General features: G+C 33.4%; 2 protein-coding genes across 2 annotated transcripts in view; one reads left to right on the top strand and one right to left on the bottom strand.

Moving 5' to 3' along the window:
- The window catches only part of 2mit (leucine-rich repeat-containing protein 2mit), a 250,101-nt gene extending 233,341 nt beyond the window's left edge, over nucleotides 1-16,760 (top strand). The window contains exon 7 of the mRNA XM_075291453.1: nucleotides 15,597-16,760. The gene's annotated coding sequence lies outside the window, so the exon portion shown is untranslated. The remainder of the gene's footprint in view (nucleotides 1-15,596) is intronic.
- Nucleotides 1-24,837, bottom strand: part of timeout (circadian regulator timeout) — a 1,081,463-nt gene that overhangs the window by 508,934 nt on the left and 547,692 nt on the right. The gene's annotated exons all lie outside the window — the stretch shown is intronic.

Genomic DNA, 24,837 nt, shown 5'->3' with positions numbered 1-24,837 from the left:
TAGCTGGTTTGGCTGTGGCGACGGATTCTTCTTTCATTTCTGTCAAATATTTGCCCAGTCTGCTCCTGGCAGTAGAGTTCTTCCTGTATATAGTCGGAAATCGACATTTCGATATGTTACAAACGGAATGACTAAAATACTATACGCCTAACACCATTCTATGGTGGTGGACATAAAAAGAAATCGATTTAGAATTTGTAAACATGTCCTCAGTTAGGTACTTAGCCCTACTCGGAAATCCGTTTGAATTCAAATCGTTCTCAATGTTTGTATAATGTGGAGGATTTAAACTTTTTTATTAGTAGACCTATTCAACATTATTCACTAAAACACTTCTTTCCTATAGAATTTTTCTCACTGTAATGCGAGAATAGAAACAACAAGAACCACAATGAATGGGGAAAACATTACAACATTAAACATTACACTCCTTTTATATCATGAGTAGGTCTTCTGGTCAGAAGGACATTTGAGCAACAAAACAAAAGGAGAATGAAATGAAATTAATTGTAACTTATGTAGAAAGCTGAAAGCAAAAGTATCACCCAACATCCACGGACTTAGGGGAGCGGGTTGTCAAGCAAAAGTGTTAAGACAATATGAGACAAACAGTCATCATGGTGGTCATCCCTGGAATGTCCTGGGATGCCTTGATGTTTTGTCATGTCTCTTTAAATGGCACCGAAGTACAATTGTGTTTGGCTAAGTGCGGTTTCTTAATGTCGAATAAAGCCTGAAAAGAAAACTGGACGATGGAGGTGTATAGGCGAAGAAACAAAAAAAAAAGACATCCACTTGAAAACCTAGAGAAAGAATGATGAGGAATGGCACAAATGCTAAGGATAACAATGAAGGAAAACCAAACACACACAAAAAAAGACTGAAGGGATTATTGAGGTCATGAATTTGTCATGGTTAAGAGAGCAGTGTGTGCATGGGTGTTCTGCTATCACCCAATAGACAGTGCTTTTACATTTCGCACTCTACATTCCCCTACATGCTAGCCGCTCTCATTACCCTCCTTTGTATTTGGTACTCGATTGATATTACCAGCAATTTTCTTTCTGTTTGTTTTGTCGCCTTTTCCCCAATCAGGCTTTTATGTTTTATGTATTTCTTGCTTTGTGGGGTTTACTTGATATTGTCTCGTTGTTTCCTTTTTTTTATTAATACTTAAAAATCATTTGTTAATTGTTCTACGAGCTAGGGTCAAAGGGATTTACCCAAGTATCTCTATTTATGGAGGTATGTGTGGTAAAAGAACTTTATGTTTCCTACAACAATTTATTTTCATGGAAAATTTATCACTATGATGTGGCATGTGAATCTTGAAAATGCGACTAGGAAATTATTTTATGGTTCACTATATCCCCTGATGAGGGCAACCAAGTAGCTGTAGAGAAACGAAAAATGCAAAAGACCAAATAATTTTTATTGATTTTAAGGATTTTAACCCAGGACGATAAAATGTATGACAACTATTGAAAGCACAAGGAGAAATCTTCATCTATGAGAGATTAATAATACAACAAAAGAGGGGGAATTTTTAAAATATTAAATGGGAGGATACAAAATTAATAAATAAATTGATTAAGGTTTTTTATTCTTTTACTCTACACAGAAAAAAATACACCGTTAAATATTAGGTTTCCTTCTTCAGGTGGAACAAATATGGAAATCGATTTAGGGTTTTCATAGCGAAACTCTGGTGCAATGGTTAGCATGCCCGCCTTGCATACATAGGGTGTTGGGCATAAACCTAGTTTCGTCCGAACACCAAAAAGTTTTTCATTGGTAGATTATCACCTCTGGTGACATTTCTAAGTATTTCCAGGCTTCTCTTATTGGTTTCACCGTAATGTCGAACACCGTTCAGACTCGGAAATTCACCACTGTGGTATCACAATGGAATTAAGAGTCTACACGCAAAAAAATAATTCTTTCCTCCCAAACGAAATTTTAGACAAACAAATTTCGTTTCTCATTTGCTTTTCGCTGTAAGGAGGTGCATTTGGAAGAAAAGTATATACTTTTTGTGATAAACGTTTATTCTTTTCCAGGATGTAAAAACAATTTCATAAAGACAAACTTAAAAAAAAATTGTTTTCTTGCTAATTGCATTTTCCCTCACATCTTTCTCACATCCACGAGGTTTCTTAGTTCTTAACACCTTTTCCTGTAATACCAAGAATGTAGAAGAAATTATACGATTTTATACATTTTTAAAATGTTTTTACCTTTCGCCTGGACGGAGAATCGAACCGCGGACCATGCACTTTGTAAGCCAACACACTAACCACTGAGCTATGTACCTGTTATGGTTATCAATAGATATTTATCCATATAAGTTATATTTATATAGCATAGCTTGCGGCGCCCACGAACCGAATAAACAAAGTTTATTTAACAGAAACAAACATTTAGTTTGCCACCGTGGAGCAGTGGTTGCTACGTCCGACTTGCATGCCAAGGGTCGTGGGTTCGATCCCTGCTTCGACCAAAGTTTTTTTAGTTTTTTTTTACATATATTGCAGATATGTGCGGAAGATTCTGAAAAAAATGTTCAACATTACATTGTAGTATAGTAAATTTTGAACTAAAAAATGTGTCTTATTAAAGACCTAAAGTCAGAAAAGAACAGTGTTTGATATAAACGAAATGGACTGTGTTGTTGTTTCAAAAATAACTTTTTTATTGAAAAAATAAAAATTTTGTAACAAACGAATTTTTTTGGTGATAAAAGTTGAAAATTTTCGAAGCAATTCAAAAAACTCTAACAACAGAAAAACGTTTTCGGTACACGTTTTCCAAACGTTTTTTTTCTTTGCGTGTAAGTAAGCATGAAATATCGGGCTGCCACTATACCTAATCTAACCTAACTTTAGGTTGTTATACTGATGCTAAAACTAACTTATATTTATCGCAAAATATATTTTATTGTACTTTATTTAAAAAAAAATATTTATGAAATTTTTCCTAGACCTACGATTAAATCGTATGAGCCGAGCAATGCGTGATAAACATCCACAATATTTGGAAAGGCACGAGAAGGTGATTTTGTATCACGATAATACTCGGCCCCATGGTGAGATGACAGTAAAAATTTATTTGGAAATAACCAAATGGGAAGTTCTGCCCGACCCGTCATATAGCCCAGACATTGCTCCTACTGATTAGCACTTGTTCCGATTGATGACACATGAGCTGGCTGATCAACATTTTCGTTCTTATGAGGAATCAAAAAATTGGGTCGATAAATGGATTGAGTCAAAATCGAACCGAATTTCCGTCGCGATATCCTTGCCAGAAAGATAGGAAAAATTAGTGTCTATGAATGTATAATACTTCGGTTGATCAGTCAGTTACAATTTTTTCGGAATAAATTTTCAAAAATTTGGAAAATCTCACATTTTTTATTTGCGCTCCCAATAACAATGCACGTTGCAATCACAAAAAAAACGGAATTAAATTTTTGCCCGAATTAGTAATTTTTTTCCAGAAAGCAGTTTACTTTGTTTGAGGTGTACATTATTGACCGGCCGTTGTTATAACGTCAAATAATACTCCGGAGACAGTATATATACACGCAAAAAAATAATTCTTTCCTCCCAAACGAAATTTTAGACAAACAAAGTTCGTTTCTTATTTGCTTTTCGCTGTAAGGAAGTGTATTTTGAAGAAAAGTATATACTCTTTGTGATAAACATTTATTCTTTTCCAGGATATAACAACAATTTCATAAAGACTAATTAAAAAAAATTTTTTCTTGCTAATTGCATTTTCCCTCACATCTTTCTCACATCCACGAGTTTTTTAGTTCTTAACACCTTTTCCTGTAATACCAACAATGTAGAAGAAATTATACGAATTTATAATTTTTTTTACCTTTCGCCTGGACGGAGAATCGAACCGCGGACCATGCACTTTGTAAGCCAACACACTAACCACTGAGCTATGTACCTGTTATGGTCATCAATAGATAATTATCCATATAAGTTATATTTATATAGCATAGCTTGCGGCGCCCACAAACTGAATAAACAAAGTTTATTTAACAGAAACAAACATTTAGTTTGGCACCGTGGAGCAGTGGTTGCTACGTCTGACTCTCATGCCAAGGGTCGTGGGTTCGATCCCTGCTTCGACCAAAGTTTTTTTTTCACATACATTCCACATATGTTCGGAAGATTCCGAAAAAATGTTCAACATTACATTGTACTATATTAAATTTTGAACTGTAAAATGTGTTTTATTAAAGACCAAAAGTCAGAAAAGAACAGTGTTTGATATAAACGAAATGGACTCTGTTGTTGTTTCAAAAATAACTTTTTTTATTGAAAAAATAAAAACTTTGTAACAAACGAATTTTTTTGGTGATAAATGTTTAAAATTTTCGAAGCAATTCAAAAAACTCTAACAAAAGAAAAACGTTTTCGGTACACGTTTTCCAAACGTTTTTTTTTTCTTTGCGTGTACAATTGTTATATTTTGATTGGAGTTCGTTCGTTGGCTAACGCTCGTTAGTACCAATAAAATTTACAATGAAAACAATTGTTGTATGGGTCTATACCAAAACATTGACTGATATACACCATATTCCAAAATACTTCTACACATCCTTTTGCAGGAAAATCGGAAAAAATGCAGTTTTTCGAAACCCAAAATTTAAAATCAGGAAATTTGACCGATATAAACCATAATCGGCACCATTATTTGTGGTCCTAAAAATATGTTTTCTTTACAAAAATTCTAAATGGAGATTTTCCATTAGATCTGTAAGTGGATCATATTGCTCATGTCCCATTTTTATCCATACTACATTTCCCCTTATGGACGCCTTTTCCACCCGGCACATTAAGGCACCCTCAAAAGAAACTAAATCTAATGGCCATTAAGCTAGAAAATTATAAATGTTGAACTAAATGCCAAAATAGTCTCTTAAGATTTGTTAAAATGATTACACACATTATGTCCTTGCCAATTGATGTGGGAGTAAGGATGTTATAGCAGAGTCCTTTGTATATGGGTTTGGAGATAAACCGAAGTATCTCTAAAACTTCATTTCGAAAGTTAACCAAAAAAAAGCAGCCAACACCAACCAACAGCAACTAATAGTGGGTTAATGTGCTTATAAAGTCATTATAGATATCCTGGCAACTACCCCTGCCTTCCAAAATAGGTTTGTTATAGTAGACATTCATTCATTCGATGTAAAGCACCACCATATCTTGGAAAAATAAAAATGTGAATAAAACTTGTAACTGAAATATAAACGAAGATCTAGAGGAAATAAGATGGTCATTGCAGATAAATTTGATGTAGGAAACCGAAGGAATATAGTCAAAGATAATTGGTCCGCAGAAGACAGGAGTATCAACGAATTTTACCACTTACTTAATATGCCGTGTAAATGTTTTGGTCGGGCCACTTGGTGGTTAGTTAGGGCAGTCCGAGAGCATAGCCACAAAAAAGGGTCAACATCATCATCATCACCCGTCCAAGGCAAAGAACTTGGTTAACGAACTCCCATTGAAAGTCCTTGCCATGGTTGCCCTTTTATATATTCTTTGGTTATTTTACTGTCCTTTGGGCATGCCTACATCTTGGATTCTTAATTATTTTCTGTGGTTAATTTTAAATGGCTCTTGCCGACACATGCACACACACACATATACATATATATAGGCGTATAATGGAGTATTAAGGCTTTTTGGATTGCAGGCCTTTTTGTATTGCAGCCAGTAACAACCTTTTACAACAGATTTCGTTATACTTTCCATGAAATTATACAGAAATTAGTAACATTTTACGTATTGCTAAATTAGCTAAGTGCGGTAATCGGTGAAGGTTTTCAAGTTGAAGAACGGGCGCCAAATGCATAAATTCAGTTTGATATTTTAGAATATATTTAAACGTATCCACATCATTGAAGTTGTAATCAATGCAAGACTGTTAGTTTCAGGTCCCTTTGGTTAACTTGACTTTGAATTGACTCACATAACATCTGAATGAACTTTTAGTGCAGTACCCGCTCGTAGGTTGCTAGAGGCATTCCAACAGAGTTTAGATCCCCATGGCATGTTTATACGTTACATGAATATTGAACAGTTAGAATATGCTCAGGACAACAAGCCTTGTCTTTACAGGGTGGGTGATATGTAATGCAGCTAAGCTCAACATATTTTTATTTTTGTTTTTTTATAATTTTCAAAAGCAAAAATGTCGGACATATCATTCTATTCTGTTTTAGCTCAATGACAAGGGACCTACTTTTTATAGTTGAGACCGAAACGCCTTCCACACTGCAGTGAAACGACTTAGAGAAGCTTTGAAAGACTCAGAAATATCACCAGCATTACTGAGAGGGGATAATCCAACGCTGAAAAACGATCCGCTCATGAAAGTGAATCAACACACATATGGTGTCAAACATAGAAGAGTCGATCTGACTACGATATGTTAAAATGGCACCATGTGTTGTCAAAACAACAACTAGCGTTCATGATCTGAAAAAGTAATGGTTAAAAATTTGTAACAAAAAAAAAAATCCGCTACCGTGACTCCCGTGGACGAAATCGTGAACATTATGTTTTGATCTTTTTTTGTGAACGTTCCCGTTTCATTTTGTCACCGTCCGTTCACAATTTTGGAACGTAAATTTTTCTATTAGTGCATGGTTGAAATGTTTGTTTGCCCAGGACTTCAAAACTGTATTTAGGACATTGTCCCAATAATATTCGGAATTTATTTTTACTCCACGGTCGATGAACACGAGCGGGGAGCAACCATCGAATGTTACGGCGGCCCAAACCATTACCATCGGCGACGCGTGTGTAAATTTTCTGACCTCTTTGGCAAGTAAACCCTATCATTTCGGAGCCCATCTTGCAACGTCTTTTCTTCGTAGAAAACTAAATTTTGACCACTTTCGTGGAAGGAAGCAACTCCTTGACGCTTTCGAGTCTAACTTTTTTGTGCATCGGGAAGCCCTTGCGTTTTTGCAACTTCAATGGCTTTTGTCCAAGAGCATTTTTCAATATTTTTGGTGACGATGAAGTTTTGTTTTTGGGCGCAATGAAACACGAGCAATGGCACAGGAAATCCATGTGAATAGATCTTGGCGGTATTCCAGCCAAGTACAGTGAAACCTCTGAAAGGTTGCCACCCACGGCCGCCTAAATTTTGTCCATCGTTGAGAGGTGTCCAGGTTTGAGAGGTTAATTTGAATGTGTTAATATAGCAAACATCCCCATACTATCCATGTTTGGGAGTTGTCCGGTTTTCAGAGTGTCCAAGTTTGAGAGGTTTTACTGTATAAAGTAATCACACAATCACGCTTGAATACCATCACGAATTACAATATTTCTCAATGTAATAGATCACAATATTTTTGTAAGCGTGTAAACAATAAAATGAACTGTCACTGAAATAAACTTATCAGACGAACCATTTTGAAATAATAGCAAGCTAAATCTGGTTGCAATACATATCAGCCATCCTGTATTGCCAACAACCATGGGACATTTTCATCAGGTCCGGGAGACTTACACGGTGTCAACGCTGAATATTGCCACTGGTGAGAAGAGACTATGGAATCTCCATGTTACTCACCGTATATGGTTAAGCTTTCTAAAAGCAAGGAAATCGGTGTCCAGAAGCATCTCCAATGTCTCCTCAGTAGACGTTGTGCAGTGGTCTCATATATTTTGATTTAACCGGGAAAGAGAGGTTGTGAAGCACTAAGTAATAAGAGAGAAGTTCACAACTGTGATATCAAAATGGATCGAAGAGTATAAATGAGCGTTAAATAAAGGGCTGCCTAACCTAACCTAACATATACAGTTACAAAAATCGGTTCAGAAATTGTGTTACACGCTTCTCAGTGTTCGCTCTCAAAATTTTCTCACACTTTCCAACAAAGTGTTTGACATATCGCCCAGTCGGTTGTACTCTAGATATGGAAGGCTTTCTTAATTCAAGCTATCTTACAATGGCTTTTTGTAAAGCCTTTTGTACCAACCCATTTTCCTTCACTACTGGAATGAGCCTTCATTGACTTTTATACACATAAATATTGTTTAAGAAAATGTAATAAAGATATATATAAGTTTAACAAACCCTCAACAAAACATTTTTAAATACCTTTGGTATTGTTACTGAAGCTTAAAGCCCATAAGGCACAATAACATAGATGCCAGTACTGGGAGAAATGTTAAACCCGCATAGCCTTAGCGGGGCATGGAAAGTTTTAAATTAAATTTTGGGGTTTGTTTTTTAGATCTTTCCAGGCATGATGAAACTGTAAAGGAAATATTTTGTGGAAATTACTTCAAAAAGATTGGAAAAATTCAATAAGACTTAGGAAAGGGGAACAAAGAGTGGGGGCAGCAAATCTTATAAATATTTTCTAAAAGTTGATAATAACTTATTAAATACTCAAATATGTTTACATAGAAACAAAACTCATACATATACAAAATTATTATTATAAACAAATAGAAAGAACATACATAGGGATTTGTTCTTGAACGAAGAGTCCAATAGAATATTTGAAACTTTTAATATGGGCATCAAGGACAAGAATTCAGATCAGAGTTCATTAGAAGGAGTTCTTTGAAAAAGATATTTAAAAATAGAATTTAAAATTTTGGATCCATGGGCATAAGACAAAAAAAAAGTAGCAAAGTAATTTCTAAGGGCAAAACCATTCACCTTTAGCCGTAGTCCATTTAACAAGGACAGTGCACCAGATTTTAGTTAAGCTCAATGGGCTAATATAGCCAATAAACCAGGGGGAACTAAACCCAAGCATTTTTTTGGGGCTACCTATAACAGCGGTTCGGAAAAAGAGCAGGAAACTTTGGCGAAACACTCCTTTTTCCAAAAAAAAAAAAATAATAAACACTGATGCGATACATAATTACCGTATGAATTATAAAGATGCCTGGAAAAAGTGACTGGTACATAAGTCTGTAAGAAATAATGTCATAATAAAGCTCGTGTAAAATTATTCCACCCTGTATTTCTCAGCTGATAAAAGGCAGCAATTCTCTCAACGAGATGGCTGAACAGTTCAATATTTGCATTTAATGGGGACCTGCCTAAGAGCCCTAACTTGAACACACCTACAGTCAATAAAAGTGAGCCCACAGAGAAAGAAGAGGTATGTTAATTTTAGAAAATTTTGACTAAATTATATTACAAAAGCTGATATGAAAAAAAATAAGTAATTTTTTCGACAAATGCAAGAAAAAATTATTTTAAATTTAATTTAAAAATGGTGTTAGGTTAGGTTAGGTGACAGTCGGATGTATCACGTTCCATTGCTCCACGGTGGCTCTCTAAAAATGGAGTTAGAAATTGCAAAACTGCTTGTACTCGTAGTTCCGTTTGAAGTTAAAGATGGACGAAGTTTTGGGAAAATTGACATATTTTAGGAAATTTTGAGGGAAATTGAAGTTTAGTAAAATTTTATGGTTTCTTTGTTTAAAACCTGTTTACTCGTTTTAGTTCATTTATCTAAAGAAAGTAAAAGATCATTCAAATGTGGAAAACTTCCTCATATTATTGGCTTTAGTGGTCGATTTTTTAAGAGTATGACAAAACTATCATAGAGACGGACAAAAAAGATGGTTGATGCCTATTTCGAACACGGTGGCTACGTCAAGAAACATTATTGTTTTAGGCATATCGGGCTCGATAAACCCATTAATTATTGTGAAGAATATATATACTGAGGTAAATTGGTGCACATTGCCTTTAACAAAACTACCTCAAGACTAGTACCAGAACTCCAGTTTGTTGCAATATTTAAACTTTCATATAATCTTATTGCATCTACACATTTATATAATTAAAAGAATAATATATTGTTTAACATATTCCTTCTTCTTTCGGATGCCCAAAATGAAACAGGCTTCTAAGTGTTTGTTCCTTAAGGTTCATGGGAAGCTATCTATGAAGTAGTCTTACTAAGTTGTCCAAGAATGAGTCCAAGTCGTGTCCTAAAATATAAATTTATCCCGTCAATGACAAACCAATGTTAACCCTACGGTCCATAACCAGCTGGATGAACGGGAGTCCATAACCGGGGTACCCGGGTACCTAGTGCAGTTTATTCGTTCATTTTCAAATAAAATAGCATATATCATCACAGATTATTAGAAACGCTTAGTTTTTACGTCTCAACTGTACAAATTTTATGTTTGTGATTTTTTTGTGTTTTTTTGGTAGCAAGTGTATAGTAGGGCTATAACTTTTTAACAATTTTTGCGAATTTCAAAATTGGCATACTATAGTCCAATAGGCCATTAAAAACTATGAAGAAATACGTTTTTACTTTTTCGCTAGCGTCAAAAAACAGCGATGAAGTTAAGAATATGAAAACAAAAAACAATTCTGTCAAACTTTATTTTAGTTTTAATGGAAATTTTAGCTTCTTCGACGCGTTTTCGAGTATAGCCACCTTTATTGTTAATAATTTGGCTTCGTGATTCGTGAATATGTGAATATGTCTTATAAGAAAAGTGTAATAGTGGTTCAAAAAAATTCCAAAATCTGGGAGAAACAATTAATCACATTGCAAAACAATTGATTTAGAAAATGCGTTTGGTGGGTGAAGTTTTTTTCTTAAAATGATGCAAGATAATGCTTTTCATTAATAAAACATCATGGCGCATCTCGTGGTACTATGCCAAAAAATTGGTTATAGCCCTAGTGTACAGTTACACATTTCGTCATTATAAGTTAAAGTTAAAGAAAAATGAACCGCAACAAAGATTTTTTAACTGAAAGGCAATATCGGCGTTTGAGTGAAGAAGCCAGAGAAATATATATTGAGTCTTTACTTGGTGATATGACTTGACGACGCTTCCGGGCCAATTGAGAAAGAACAAGGTATTTGCTGGAGAAGTGCAAGACTCAGAGAGTGAAGACTGCGAAAATTACAACGGGAGTATACCACACAGAGACACACAAACAGGTGGCCTTTGTCGTTTTTCTACAATATGTTGTAGTGCTTTTGCGGCATACATTATATTGTATGAAAATAACCCAACTGTCCCATAACAAACAACACGTAAAAAACGCTTTTTGCGTAAACTTGCTGAAGATTTGTGCGCACCAGTAATAGAAGAAAGAGCAAACAATCGCCAAGTACCGCGCCACTTTTCCACCAAAACAGCAATTGAGAGCTTTTTGGGAAGACCAGTGGGACCGGTAACCTATACCGAGCAACCATCTGCTTCTACAGCCGCTTCTACTCGTGATGGCAGTAGGCAGTATCAGGAAGCTGTTATTTGTGCGCTTCATTGCCAGATAAAAAGAGAAGAGACGAGAAAAGTCTGCAGCGTTTACCATGTTTCAATGATGACATCAAATATTAGAAATAAGTTAAAATGAATAAAATATAAATGATTCAACTAAGAAACAATTACATTTCCTATTTTAAACATCAATAAATGTTGTGAAAAAAAACAACAGCTTTTTCTTTGAAATATAATTTATAATTTGCACTAAGGTACCGGGTACCCTGGTCATGGACCCCTGTATGCAAAAACATTACACTCAGTTTTTGGCTAAAATATTTAACCAAATGTGATAATCTTCTTTCTAGTCTCTAAGTTTAGCCGAAATGGCTGATGATTCGGACTTTCATGTTGATATCTTCAATATTGTAGGAACAGCCGCACTTTAAATTTCAAATTGTTACCTGGGTACCCGGTTATGGACCGTAGGGTTAAAGTGAACGGTCCCTTCCATACGTTTTGATCGGAACTGGGTCTGGTACATATACACCAGGGAACAGTCTTGTGTGATTCCTGGGTTTTATCCATTTCCCGTAGGAGTATAACGAACGAGGCCACTATGCGATATGACGATTTTTAGGTCCCAAATGGAAAATGACGATTCCACGATTAAACATTTTTACTATTTTTTTTACTTTTTTAGTACATACAAAAGTACATATGAGGATCCTTCTCAAGGAATTTCTTCTTATTGATGGGGACGACATTTTTGCTAAGTTGGGGATTTGGATTAGAAATTTTGGCATTTTTTAAAGTAAATTATTTTTTTTCGCATTCTCAAAACAAACAAAAAAAAAAACACAGAACAGAACAGAATAGAATCACAGTGAAAATGCAGCTGGGACATTTTATTAGTTCTCAAATACTTGCTCACCGATCTCGAACTTATATTTTCTGATGACGGTTTATAACTAATGATTTTTGTTTTTTGAAATTTTGGTTTTATTAAAATTCGCAAAACTCAAAGCTAAAATTTTTGTCTACATGCTGTTAGTAGTAAAGTAGTAAAAGAAGAAAAATTAGAAGTATAATTTGGTAGTTAAAGGATTAAAATTCAACGGCCGCTAACAATCGTGTTCTATGTTTAACCAAGCGTAGTTTCTTTTTTTTTCTTAATGATTCTAATTATCCATATATATTAACTATTCAGCATTTCGATGCCTTCATTCCAAAGTACGCTAAGCCAAGTTAGCACGTTTTCACGGAGTTCGTTTTTTTGTATTCGGATAAATATATTTTTTCCATTAAAAATCAACAAAAAATTAAATATTCTCGTAATTTGCAAAACCTTCTCAAAAGAATTTCCATGGAAGCGAAAAAGTCAAACGGCAAAGGTTCAAATCCCAGCGGGGATGAAATTTATTTTTTATTATTATTTTAGAACTTTTTTATTAATTTTCTCTTTTTTTTTTGTTATTAGTTTTCTACTTTTTGTAAAATTTAATTATCCAAAATTTGCACTTAAAATAGACTGATTGCGTTCTTTCTAGTACTTGTCCACAAGGTCTGCATCGGAAGTAGAAAACAAAAACATTGGGGGATCCCCGTTTCTTCCATACAAATTTCCTTAGAGCAAAAAGAAAATGGGAAACATTATTTGTTGGTCTAAAATTTCGTTTGGGAGAAAAAAAAAATTTTTGGGTATATATAAAAGATTACATCGAAATGTTTATATAGAACCCGATATGGACGAATTTGTTTGAACTGTGTCGCCTGGAAATATTAATTTTTGTTTTACGTTAAAATTAAATTTATAACTCTCTATACAGCTATTTTTTAAGACAGTTTTTATTTTATTTTAGTTTTAATGGAAATTTTAGCTTCTTCGACGCGTTTTCGAGTATAGCCACCTTTATTGTTAATAATTTGGCTTCGTGATTCGTGAATATGTGAATATGTCTTATAAGAAAAGTGTAATAGTGGTTCAAAAAAATTTTTTAAGACAGTTAAACATATGCTAACTAAGTTCACACCTTTTCAACCATAATAAGCTATACGAAGGCAGTTCGGAAACTTCTTAGCCTAGCACAAAAAGCGCCGTATAAACAGAAAAACGTTAAGTGTTTTGGAAACTTCCATCTCTTTTATGAACACATGTTAAATTTCGATCTGGCAACTCCTTCATATAGAAACAGGTGTTCAAAAAAGACGCATCCGCAATTTTTTTACAACGGAAAAATTATAAATGCGTGCTGTCATTAAATATTTACACAAAAAAGGTTTATCGGGACAAGAAATTCATAATGATATGGTGAATGTGTTAGGTGAAAGTGCTCCTTCATATGCAACAGTAAAAAATTGCGTTGCTGAATTTAAACGTGGTCGTACAAGCATTGAAGATGAACCACGTAGTGGACGTCCAAAAACAGCAACAACAACAGAAATTGTAGCCAAAGTGCATGATATGGTATTAAATGATCGACGAATAAAAGTGCGTGAAATTGCTAATATCATGGGCATCTCAAATGATCGAGTCCATTTAATTTTGCATGAAGAACTACAGATGAAAAAGCTTTCTGCAAGATGGGTGCCGCATTTGTTAACAGTCGATCAAAAACGCGTAAGAATGGACATTTCTCAAGCTTGTTTGGATCGTTTCAAGCGAAATAAACTGGATTTTAAGTGTCGTTTCATAACTGTTGATGAGACATGGATCCACCACTATACTCCAGAGACAAAAGAACAAACCAAACAATGGACTGAAGCTGGAGGAAGTACCCAAAGAAGGCAAAAACAATTCAATCGACTTCAAATGTATTTTATTGATTGACTATCTGCAAAAGGGTAAAACAATAAATTCAGAGTACTATTGCAACCTTTTGGATCAATTAAATGTACATATTCGAGAAAAACGTCCTGGCTTACAACACAAAAAAATACATTTTCATCAAGACAACGCACCAGCGCAAAAGAGTGTTTTAACAATGGCTAAAATCAACAATTAAAGTACGAGTTGCTTGACCACCCACCTTAGTCTCCTGATTTAGCTCCCAGTGACTTTTACTTGTTCCCAAATCTAAAAAAAATCCTTTCTGGCAAGCGTTTTGCCTCAAATGAGGAAAACTATTTTAATCAAGGGATAGAATGGGTAGAAAAGCGTTGGACTAAGTGTATTGAAGTTACAGGAGATTATATTGAAAAATAAAAATATTTTTGAAAAACTAACTATTCTCTTTCATTGATAGGCTAAGAAGTTTCCGAACCGCCCTCGTATGTACTTAGACGATCAATGCCAGAAAAAAATTCCCAGTCTACTTAGAGGAACAGGCAAAAAACTTTGTTCATTCTAAAGCGGTCTAAGTCAATTTTAGCCGTGATTTATTATCACTATTTGGAATTCGTACATTCTACAAAAATTCTACAAAAAGTATGATATTAACACCGAAAAAAAATGAATGAAGATAGAAATCTTATACAGTTTTTGAGAAATTTTAAATAAACTTTGAACCCTTCTCCTGTAAAATTCACTTTTTAGACTTAGCGCACTCTGGAATGTAGACGACGATTTGTTCTTTCCGGCATAAAATAAAAGCAAAAATGCATCCAATTAATTTTTTAATTGAAATTTCTTTTTAATATATTTTTTTTTATTGGAAATATATTTTATTTAAATAAATTGTCAATTGGGATAATTTACGTTTTAATTAATTATTTATAGAAAACGTTGACTATAGAGTATTACAAACGCCGATTTCACAAAAAAGTTAAGAAAATTTATTAAACGTATTTAATTTTTTCACTTGTTGAAGAAAATTTTGTAACTTGAAGGAAAAAATTGGTGTTCAAAATTGCAAGAATGTCTTTAGAGTCATTCGGATTTCAACATGGGCGCGTTTGTTGTAAAATTTACAAATTTAAAAAAATAATGAACTATTTTGTGAGAAATACGAAATTAGTAATATTAAAGCTTCATTTGTGTTTTCCCGTTTTTTGTTCATTTAAATTAAAAAAATTATTAGAGTAAAGGAAACTTTCTCCAAACATAATAATTCCACGAACTAAGATAAAGTTAAATTGGCTTTAGTGAAATAAAGGGTTCACTTTTTTTTTAGTGTACATACATAATTATGCCATTGATCACAATCCACAGAAAAACTAAAATGACTCTTGATTTAAAGATTAACTCAAAATGACGATTGTGGCTAGTATTTTTGACGTTTTGTCAATTTCATTATCCATGTCCGAATATTTATCTTAAAAACTTACAATTGTTTGAGAATATTAGCTAAAATCCATTTCAAATTCATAATATTATTACCTAAATTTATTTTCTCTTCCTTATCATTTCAGAATGAAGACAACAATTTTACAATTGGGGAGGAGTCTACCAGAATACTAAATTCAACTAAATTTCGTTTTCAGATATGAAAGCGGGCCCCAACGATACCCAAGAATATGGCAAGGAATATCCCATATAACCCATACCAAATAAAAATAGGAAATGTTTTGTTTTTAATACATCATCACTGACAACATAATAATTTTCCATCAGCAACAGAATGGCCAAACTGTTTCTTTAATTAAGTAAAACCATAGATTAAAAAAAAAATACACATTTAAACAATCAAAATAAAAATAAAAAATGCCAAACCAGTATTAGTGGTGAGTGTATAAAAACAAATATTTCAATTTTCAACAGTTTTATGAGTAAATATATAAAATGATGTAGAAATTCAACTATACAGAATAATAATTCCCCATGGAACAATAATTATTAAATAAACAAATTACAAATAAAGAACAAATTCATCTTTAGAATAGTCTCGTTTAGAATAAGTTTGAATTTTGTGTACAAACAAACAGACTAGACAGTAAAAATAGTTAAGAGCAAGTTAAAAACAAATATAAATTAGTCTTGTAATATTAAATAGACATTATTGTATATAGAAATTCTTCCAAATGAAACAAGGCCTTCCTTTAAATTCATAACATAATTCTATATTCGAAATTTAACCCTAAATCAAATTCTGTTTCCCAACTTCTCTCAACAGTTCAAAACGACATGCAGTTTCTTTGATAATTAACCTTTTGGTTTTTTTCCTTAATTTTAATTTTCAATCTAAAGTTGTTTATTTTAATTTGAAAAAGCAGAAAAATATAGAAACACAAAAGACAATTGCAAAATAAATACCATTTAGCTATAAAATAAATAAATGTTTATAGGCAAAAAACAGAAAAAAAAGAAAAACAATCAACCACAACAAATGTAGTTTTAAAATATGTAAAATTGAATAAAGAATGTAGGCGAATAATCGATGAAAAACAAAAAACAAAACCCAAGCCAAATTATGCAGACTTTAAGTAAGTAATAGTTTTATTTAGTTCATAAACATATACACATACATCTATATATTATGCATACATATTTATGTATATTCATAGTGATTTGTCTTCAAACAGAAAGTAAATAAATGAAGGAGAAGAAATTTTATTTAAATATTAGTACAAAGCCAATTAGTTTAATTTTTTCTTTTGCTTTGTTGCATTCATTATTGAAAGATCAAAGGCAAATTATAGAGTTGAGAAGGTAAGTGGTTCTTTGTGAATAATAAAAACAAACAATATCTAGAGTTATAGACGCTAATAACTAACATAAAAGTCTGTTCAGAATAGGAGACTGGGTGGTCATAAAATAAATAAAAAACAATCTCTTAGTCGTTTATGTTGTGGGACGATAAACTTCACTGCATAGAATAAACTGCAGCAAGCAATCAAACAAGTGATTTGGCCGTATAGTTCGTTGGCCAACAATTTTCCGCCAGAAGGAACGAGGTTCACTTCCATCGTAGCACGGATCTAGAGTACAAACGAGAAATATCCAAGGTCCTGGCGAGCCGCCAACATCGTACCATAAACCAACTCTGAACTTGTATACCACTATATTTAAGTATGTTTTCTCTTCCAATTTTGAGAAGATTTTTTACCTAATGGGCGTATCATTAAAAGCTGTAAAAAATGGAATTTTTATTTATGCATCCCGAAATCTTCCGATTCAAATCTTCTGCAACTTTACTTGAATTCTTTAATTGTCCATTTTTAAGAGATATTGTTGTAAACTCTTATATCATATTGTTCTAAACTCTAATGAATCTTAGAGCTATGAAAATGGTAAGTGGTTTAATGCATAATGGCTTAAAACGATGAATTGAAAGATGGATTATTGGTAATCAGGGAGGTCGATATCGATTCTTGAGTAATACTTCTTTAATTATATTTAAAGGCTCCTTTTCGGACCATAATAAAAATTCCCCTGAATTTTTATTAAATTATGTGCTTGTTCTCAGTTTCATATGGAGATTATGAACAGCCTCCAAAATATGAAATTAGATTTTAGATACGTATTATTTAATTTTCCTTTATGTGCCATTCTTTTGGTTTTAATATATTTCATATTTCATTAGCGAAACCTCACTGGCAATCCGGCTCACTGGCCCGATATACAATCGGACACCGAACCTAAGAATATAACTAATATATAGAGTATGTATACATAAAGAGCTATCTTTCTACACATTTACTTTATGACAAGGAGTCCAGAACTATCACTAATGACAAAGGACTGCCCAGAGACTGAGCACGGCCGGGGCCATAAGGTAGCCAAGGCCAACTAGAGGTACAATCAGGATCAGGATCGTTAAACACCTTTGACAATTTCTATAAGGTTTTCAAAAACTTTTGACAGAAATTGTCGCAGTAAGGCCTTTTATAGAATTGAAGAGTTGAGGAACCTCACAATTCCAACTTTCAAACGGCACATTTCCATCTAATGCACCATGGCACTATGGGGCCAACGACCGGATTTTAAGGCTATAAACTACAAAAATGTACTTATCGGTTTAAAATTTGGAACACAAATTTTCAGATCGATCCGCCCACTGACACCCCCACTGAAATATTTATACCCTGCACTAGACTATGGTTTAGTATTCAATATCTAGGTCGCAATTATAGACCAATTGACTTTAAATTTTGCATACGTGTGCGTATTGGGTCAGGATAGAGCCCTTTTGATTTTGGAGGAAATCGGCTAAGATTTGATATAGCACCCATATATATCTTACGCCCGATAGACACATATAAGGCTCAAGAAGCCATAGTTTCACCCCGATTTTCTTCAAATTACGCACAAAGGGTAAAATAGATAGTATTTGCAAGTGTGCTAAATTTGCTTTAAATCGGTTCAGATTTGGATATAGCTCCCATAGAGACCAAAGTTTTACTCCGATTTACATCGGAAATTTTGCACAGGGAGCGGAATTAACATTCTAGCAATACATGCCAAATTTGGTGGAAATCGGTTCAGATTTAGATATAGCTTTCATATATATCGTTCACCTTATATGTACTTTATTGGTCAAAGAGGCCAGAGTTTCACCTTAATTTGCTTCAAATTGCACACAAAGATGGCTCTATTGAAAAGATCTCTTATACTGTGAATTCTCGAGTCCTTCTTTGCATGATCAAGTCTTTACTATAGCATTTATTTCTATTTAGTGAAACATATCCCGCAAACAGCCAATGAGCCATTTTTGTTTGGCTCGAGCAAAAATATATCTAATATTTTCTTACTTTGCATTCCTTGAAAATTTGGAATATGACACCAAAGGGATTCCGACCTTTTTGCAGTCAAAATGTTACGAGTTCAATTTTTTTTTATTTTTAGAAACTCTGATTTTTTTGAATTTTTAAATTTTTTCATTATAAGCCGGACCCTGCCGGAATTACACTTAAAACCACGTGAAAGTACACACAATAACATTTCTTCCCATACCAAAATGTCGGTGAATACACGTGGATACAGAAATTACCATTCCACGAAACACAAACATTACATGAAAATTATAAAACAAAAACTTATCACTTTAAAACAACACATTTCTTTTCGCACAAACACAAACGAATTTTTAATATTTTGTATATTATTTTACATACCTGTAGTACTATTTTCCATTTTACACAATGTAGATTCGCTTATTAGTTATTTTTGAAGCCAATTTTCTACAATGTGTTTTTTTACTAGCGACTCAAAATGTAAACTATCTAAAAACAGCCAATTTTCCCAGCTTGTTTTAAAGGCAATGAGTTGCCATATGTTTCTAATATTTTATATTTCGAGCTACTGGGATGTCTGAAATAGAATGACGTTATCAGTTTTTCCAATTTAAACTACCGAAAAACTGGCTTTTTGCCGCAGAATCCGGTCATTTGACCCATAGTGCATGTGCAGAAATCGAAAAACAGCGGCAAAAAGTCAAACATTCAAAATGAAAAATTATAAGAAGTATCCAATTGAAATTACTTACTCTTGGATAGTACAAATTGAAAGTTAAAAACTTGGTAACTCTGTTCATCAGCAAAAAACTGTCAACGTTTACCAAAATGTATGCAATTTGCGCGTATTCAAGGTGAGAAAAAAATTGAAATGAAAATTCTCGTGTTTAATCTTTTCGCAATAAAAGTGAATAATAGAGATAAGTAGTTCAAAATGTTATAAACATTGTAAACAATATTTTTGTTTTTGAACTTGTAATTGTGGTTTTAACATTACTGTTTACTTGTGGAAATTTTGGTACATACGTAAATTTACGAGGAATCGATCTAGTTGTTAACGATTGTTGTGAAGTTCTTGTGTCCATACTTGCCCATTCCAAAATAAATGAAAATTTTCTAGAGATAGTGAAAATAAAAATAGAGAATTATTCTCATTTTGGCTGAAAAGCAAAATAGATACAAATGTTACCATTACTTTCTGGAAAAGTAAACTACCACATAAAACCGATGAAGAGTTAAACAAATTAATTAAAACACAAATATTTATATTAAAAACGAAGTGGAAAAGCCACAAGAGAAACAAAATAAGGGTTCTATGGCCAAAATTGGGAAAATTGGGCAATACATATATATGGGAGTTATATCTAAATCGATTTTAATAATTTTTTTGCAGGTTTAGTTAGTGCTATAGAAGATTATATTCTACCAAATTTGAATAAGATCGGTTAATAAATAAGGGTTTTATAGTCATATATATGGAAGCTATAGCTAAATCCTAACCAAATTGGACACTTTAAGAGTAGTATAAAAAATTATTTTGTGTTCAATTCGAAGACAATCAGGTAATAAATAAGCGCTATATGACCTCATTTGTCGAAATCGGGCGATACATATACAGTGAGGAGCAAAACCGAGTGCATGTTTACTACATCTGCACTATTTATTTAATTAAAAACATTCCTTCAGTCTAATTGCTACAAAATTTACTTTATTTATACTTTATTTCATGACAAATAAAAAAATATATTTATACTAGTGAATTTATTACAATAAACTACATGTTAGCTTGGATGCACTCAGTTTTGCACTTTATTAGAATTAAAATCAAATATTTTAGTGTTTAGTCCATAACCCTTTGTTTTTAATTACGCTTTTTACACGCCTAGGCATACTTTCTGATAATTTTTCTATTATTTCTTTTGAAATATCCGACCATTCCTGCTGAACTCGGCTCCTGGGTTCGATCCCTGCTTCGACAAATACCAAAAAGTTTTTTTTTTGTTTTTTTATTTCATATATTCCAGATATGTTCGGAAGATTCCGAGAAGTTGTCCAACATAACATATATTAAATTTTTACAATGAAACTGTAAAATGTGTCTTATTAAAGACTTCAAGTCGGAAAAGAACAGTTCTTGATATAAACGAAATGAACTGTGTTGTTGGTTCAAAAATATTTTTTTTTTATTGAAAAAATAAAAATTTTGTAATAAACGAATTTTTTGGCGATAAAAGTTTAAAATTTTCGAAGCAATTCAAAAAACTCTAACAAAAGAAAAACGTTTTCGGCAAAAGTTTTCCGAACGTTTTTTTTACTTTGCGTGTAAAGACTCGCACAATTTCACGAGACTCACGACATTTTCCAACCGGGAGTGAGCAAAGGTAACAAAATTCAAAAATAGAGTATATATTAGTTTGACAGCTAAATTATTTCATTGACGGCTGATACTAAATTTTTGCCTCCGGCGGTGGCGTCTTGACGGCTAAACCGATATAAATTTGCCCATTCGGCGGCGGATAATTATTCATTATAAAATCAATTTGTAGTTATACGAATGGTAATGAGATTAGTTGTACAACCAAACTTACAATCACATTTTCATTTCATTCAAATTGTTTGAGCTAAATTTTATCAAAAGTCTTATATCAGCTTGAAAATGATTGATTGTGGCTGAAAAGTTTAAAATTTTGGAGAAAATACGACAATTATAAATACATTTTCTGATTTAAATCGATATTTTTGATTAATTGGCGGCTAGATTTGAGTCGAGATTTGTCGACATATTCGGCGGCGGCGTCGACTGGCAAAAAATGGTCGGTGTCGCGACTTGGTAGCTTCATTCTCTGTTCACGACACGCGCACTCCTCTACTTTGCAGTATCTGGTACTAATATATGCTCATAAGAAAACATCTGAACTGAAGTCACTACAACACCTTCAAAATAAATTCTTAAACGACGTTGCGAATTTGCCTTTAACTTTTCCTACCAAAGACTTATACGTTGATATTTTTCCCCATTACAAACTGTACACACAAAAAATATTTTTCTGATTCAATCACGAAATTAATTGATCCAATTAATTTTTTAATTGAAATGTCTTCAATAACGAAAATGATAGTATCAATCACAGTTTTAATTGGGCATAGAAAAAATCCTTGATTAAAAAAATAATTGACGTCATTAGCAATTTTCAATTAATGTTTTAATTGATTCAATTAAAAATTTAATTGATTTTGAATGCAAACCCCAATTCATTTGTTATTTAAAAAGGTAACTATTTTCAACTAATTTCTGAATTGGCTTAGAGTTTTTATTTGGATTAAGAAATGTTCATCACTTTTTTTAACTGACTTAGTCTTCTGAATTTAATTAAAAAGTTAATTCTATCAATTAATTTTTTAATTAAAAATTTTAACATTTTCAATCATTGACTTTATTAACCTAATGTTTCTATCTTGATTAAAAAGTTAATTGTATCAATTAATTTATTAATTGAAAAAACATTCAACTTCAATTAACTTTTTAATTGGAAATATTCTGGTGATATTTTTTTTCTGTGTACCCTATGTGTGTACATAATATAGGACATCATACTATCCAATTTTTGCAAAATCGGAATAATTTTAACACACGGAACAGTCAACATTTTAGAGTAGCTTTGTGTTGTACTACCACAACAAAACAGCGAATAGAACACGCTGATAACAGGATGGCTGATAAGTCCCCGGTCTGACACATAGATGGCGTCGCTAGTATTACATGCATATTATTTTTATATAGTACCAACCTTCAAATGATTCATGTCAAAATTTGAAACAAGGCTCCATCACTACACTCCTGAGTCCAATCGACAGTCGGCTGAGTGGACAGCGACCGGTGAACCGTCTCCGAAGCGTGGAAAGACTCAAAAGTCCGCTGGCAAAGTAATGGCCTCTGTTTTTTGGGATGCACATGGAATAATTTTTATCGATTATCTTGAGAAGGGAAAAACCATCAACAGTGACTATTATATGGCGTTATTGGAGCGTTTGAAGGTCGAAATTGCGGCAAAACGGACCCATATGAAGAAGAAAAAAGTGTTGTTCCAACAAGACAACGCACCGTGCCACAAGTCATTGAGAACGATGGCAAAAATTCATGAATTGGGTGGGCTTCGAATTGCTTCCCCACCCACCGTATTCTCCAGATCTGGCCCCCAGCGACTTTTTCTTGTTCTCAGACCTCAAAAGGATGCTCGCAGGGAAAAATTTTGGCTAATGAAGATGTGATCGCCGAAACTGAGGCCTATTTTGAGGCAAAACCGAAAGAGTACTACCAAAATGGTATCCAGAAATTGGAAGGTCGTTATAATCGTTATATCGCCCTCGAAGGGAACTATGTTGAATAATAAAAACGAATTTTGACAAAAAAATGTGTTTTTCTTTGTTAGACCGGGGACTTATCAGCCAAATGTTAGCAGAGAGTTTAATAAATGAACACAGAATATTAGATTCAAAAAATTTTGAAAAAAATGCGATTCATCAACAGCTAAACCAATGGTCCCAAACAATTGCTAAAAACGAGATCGTAAATATTGGTTATTAACAAAAATGAGTACTTAGCGTCGTTTTAGAGTCATTCGCACTCAGCCTAATCAACAACTGGCACAAATTGCTAATCTCATTCAAAATTCATAAGACTCGCTCGTCTCTGGCTCTGTTTTAGAATTTCAATCGTGTGTAATTGCACATGCCATTTCATTCGATGTGTGTGTGTGTGCAGTGTATCTATGCATGCAGTGTCCTTCATTTTCCAAGTGGACAGAAGACTATCCAACAATTCAAACTCTCTGGCAACATCAATGAAAAAACACGAAAAATACAAGGACACACCAGCATGCACCAAAGAGACACTCAACATAAGTGTGGCGGCATGGCCAACAAACAACATGGTCCAAATTGGAAATGCGAAACACATGTCGGCAAGCTTTTATACTGCCATAGAAGACCTCACTCCCTATGCAAGTGGTACAGGACGAATCCTCTTAAAACAAATACAAATTGATATTTGCATTTTATTTTTCAGCCTTTGAGAGCCGTAATGCATTCTACTAGTTCTTCTACTAGTTTTCTATTGGGAAAGGCTGTCTCAATGAGGTGTCTTGGAAAGAACCTGTGGTAATGTTAAGACACATGAAACGTAATTTTGTGGGACAGACAGATGAGATTTGCATTTGAAGTGTGGGTGATGAGAACTTCCATTCCATTCTCAAAAGCATTCAGGTAAGATTATGACCGTAATTTTACCTCACGCATGCAATGGAAATTCAGTTCCAAAATTGGACACTTACATATGCAAATGATATAGGAACGCTGCAATGGACTTGACCAACACAAACAATGGAGGAATTTCCAAATGTGCCTTTATGAACGATGAGATTACCTTTTTCATGCGATGCTCAAGATCAAGTAGATTGCAATTAGGATTATGAACTAAATCCCTAAGAAATATAGAGTAGACAAAATATGCTTGGTCATGGGATCGATTTAAATCATGTGCCTAATCAACAGATTATTAAGTGTAGGATATGTAGGCCTTTTATAACTCCCATCATTGAAAGAGTTTGTCATTCAGTGTATTTCACGTCGAAATATCCGACCAACGGTTACATAGAAAAAAGTTCGATGCTAAATTGATGCTGAAATTAAAGTTTCTATTCCAAGTATGTCTCAAAAATTGTATGACAGTGGGCATTAATTTCAATGACCGTACAAATAAGTTCAATCCTAACTAAAGCAGAGGCATGCCCGGATCCAAAGAATTTTGGATTTACACTAATGATTTTGGTATTGATTCCGAGCCAAAGATGCGGAGAATTGATGTAAGGATACATTAAAGACACAATTCTCTTTTAACTTTGAATTTTGCGTACTTGATTCTAAGAAACCAATTTTAATTTATTCCTTGTTTGTTTTCTGTCTTCATGTGCTATCAAAGGAC

This window comes from Haematobia irritans, chromosome 1 (genome assembly GCF_050003625.1).
Source record: "Haematobia irritans isolate KBUSLIRL chromosome 1, ASM5000362v1, whole genome shotgun sequence".
NCBI lineage: Eukaryota > Metazoa > Arthropoda > Insecta > Diptera > Muscidae > Haematobia > Haematobia irritans.
Note: the sequence above shows the minus strand (reverse complement) of the source record. Positions and strands in the feature narration are given on the sequence as shown.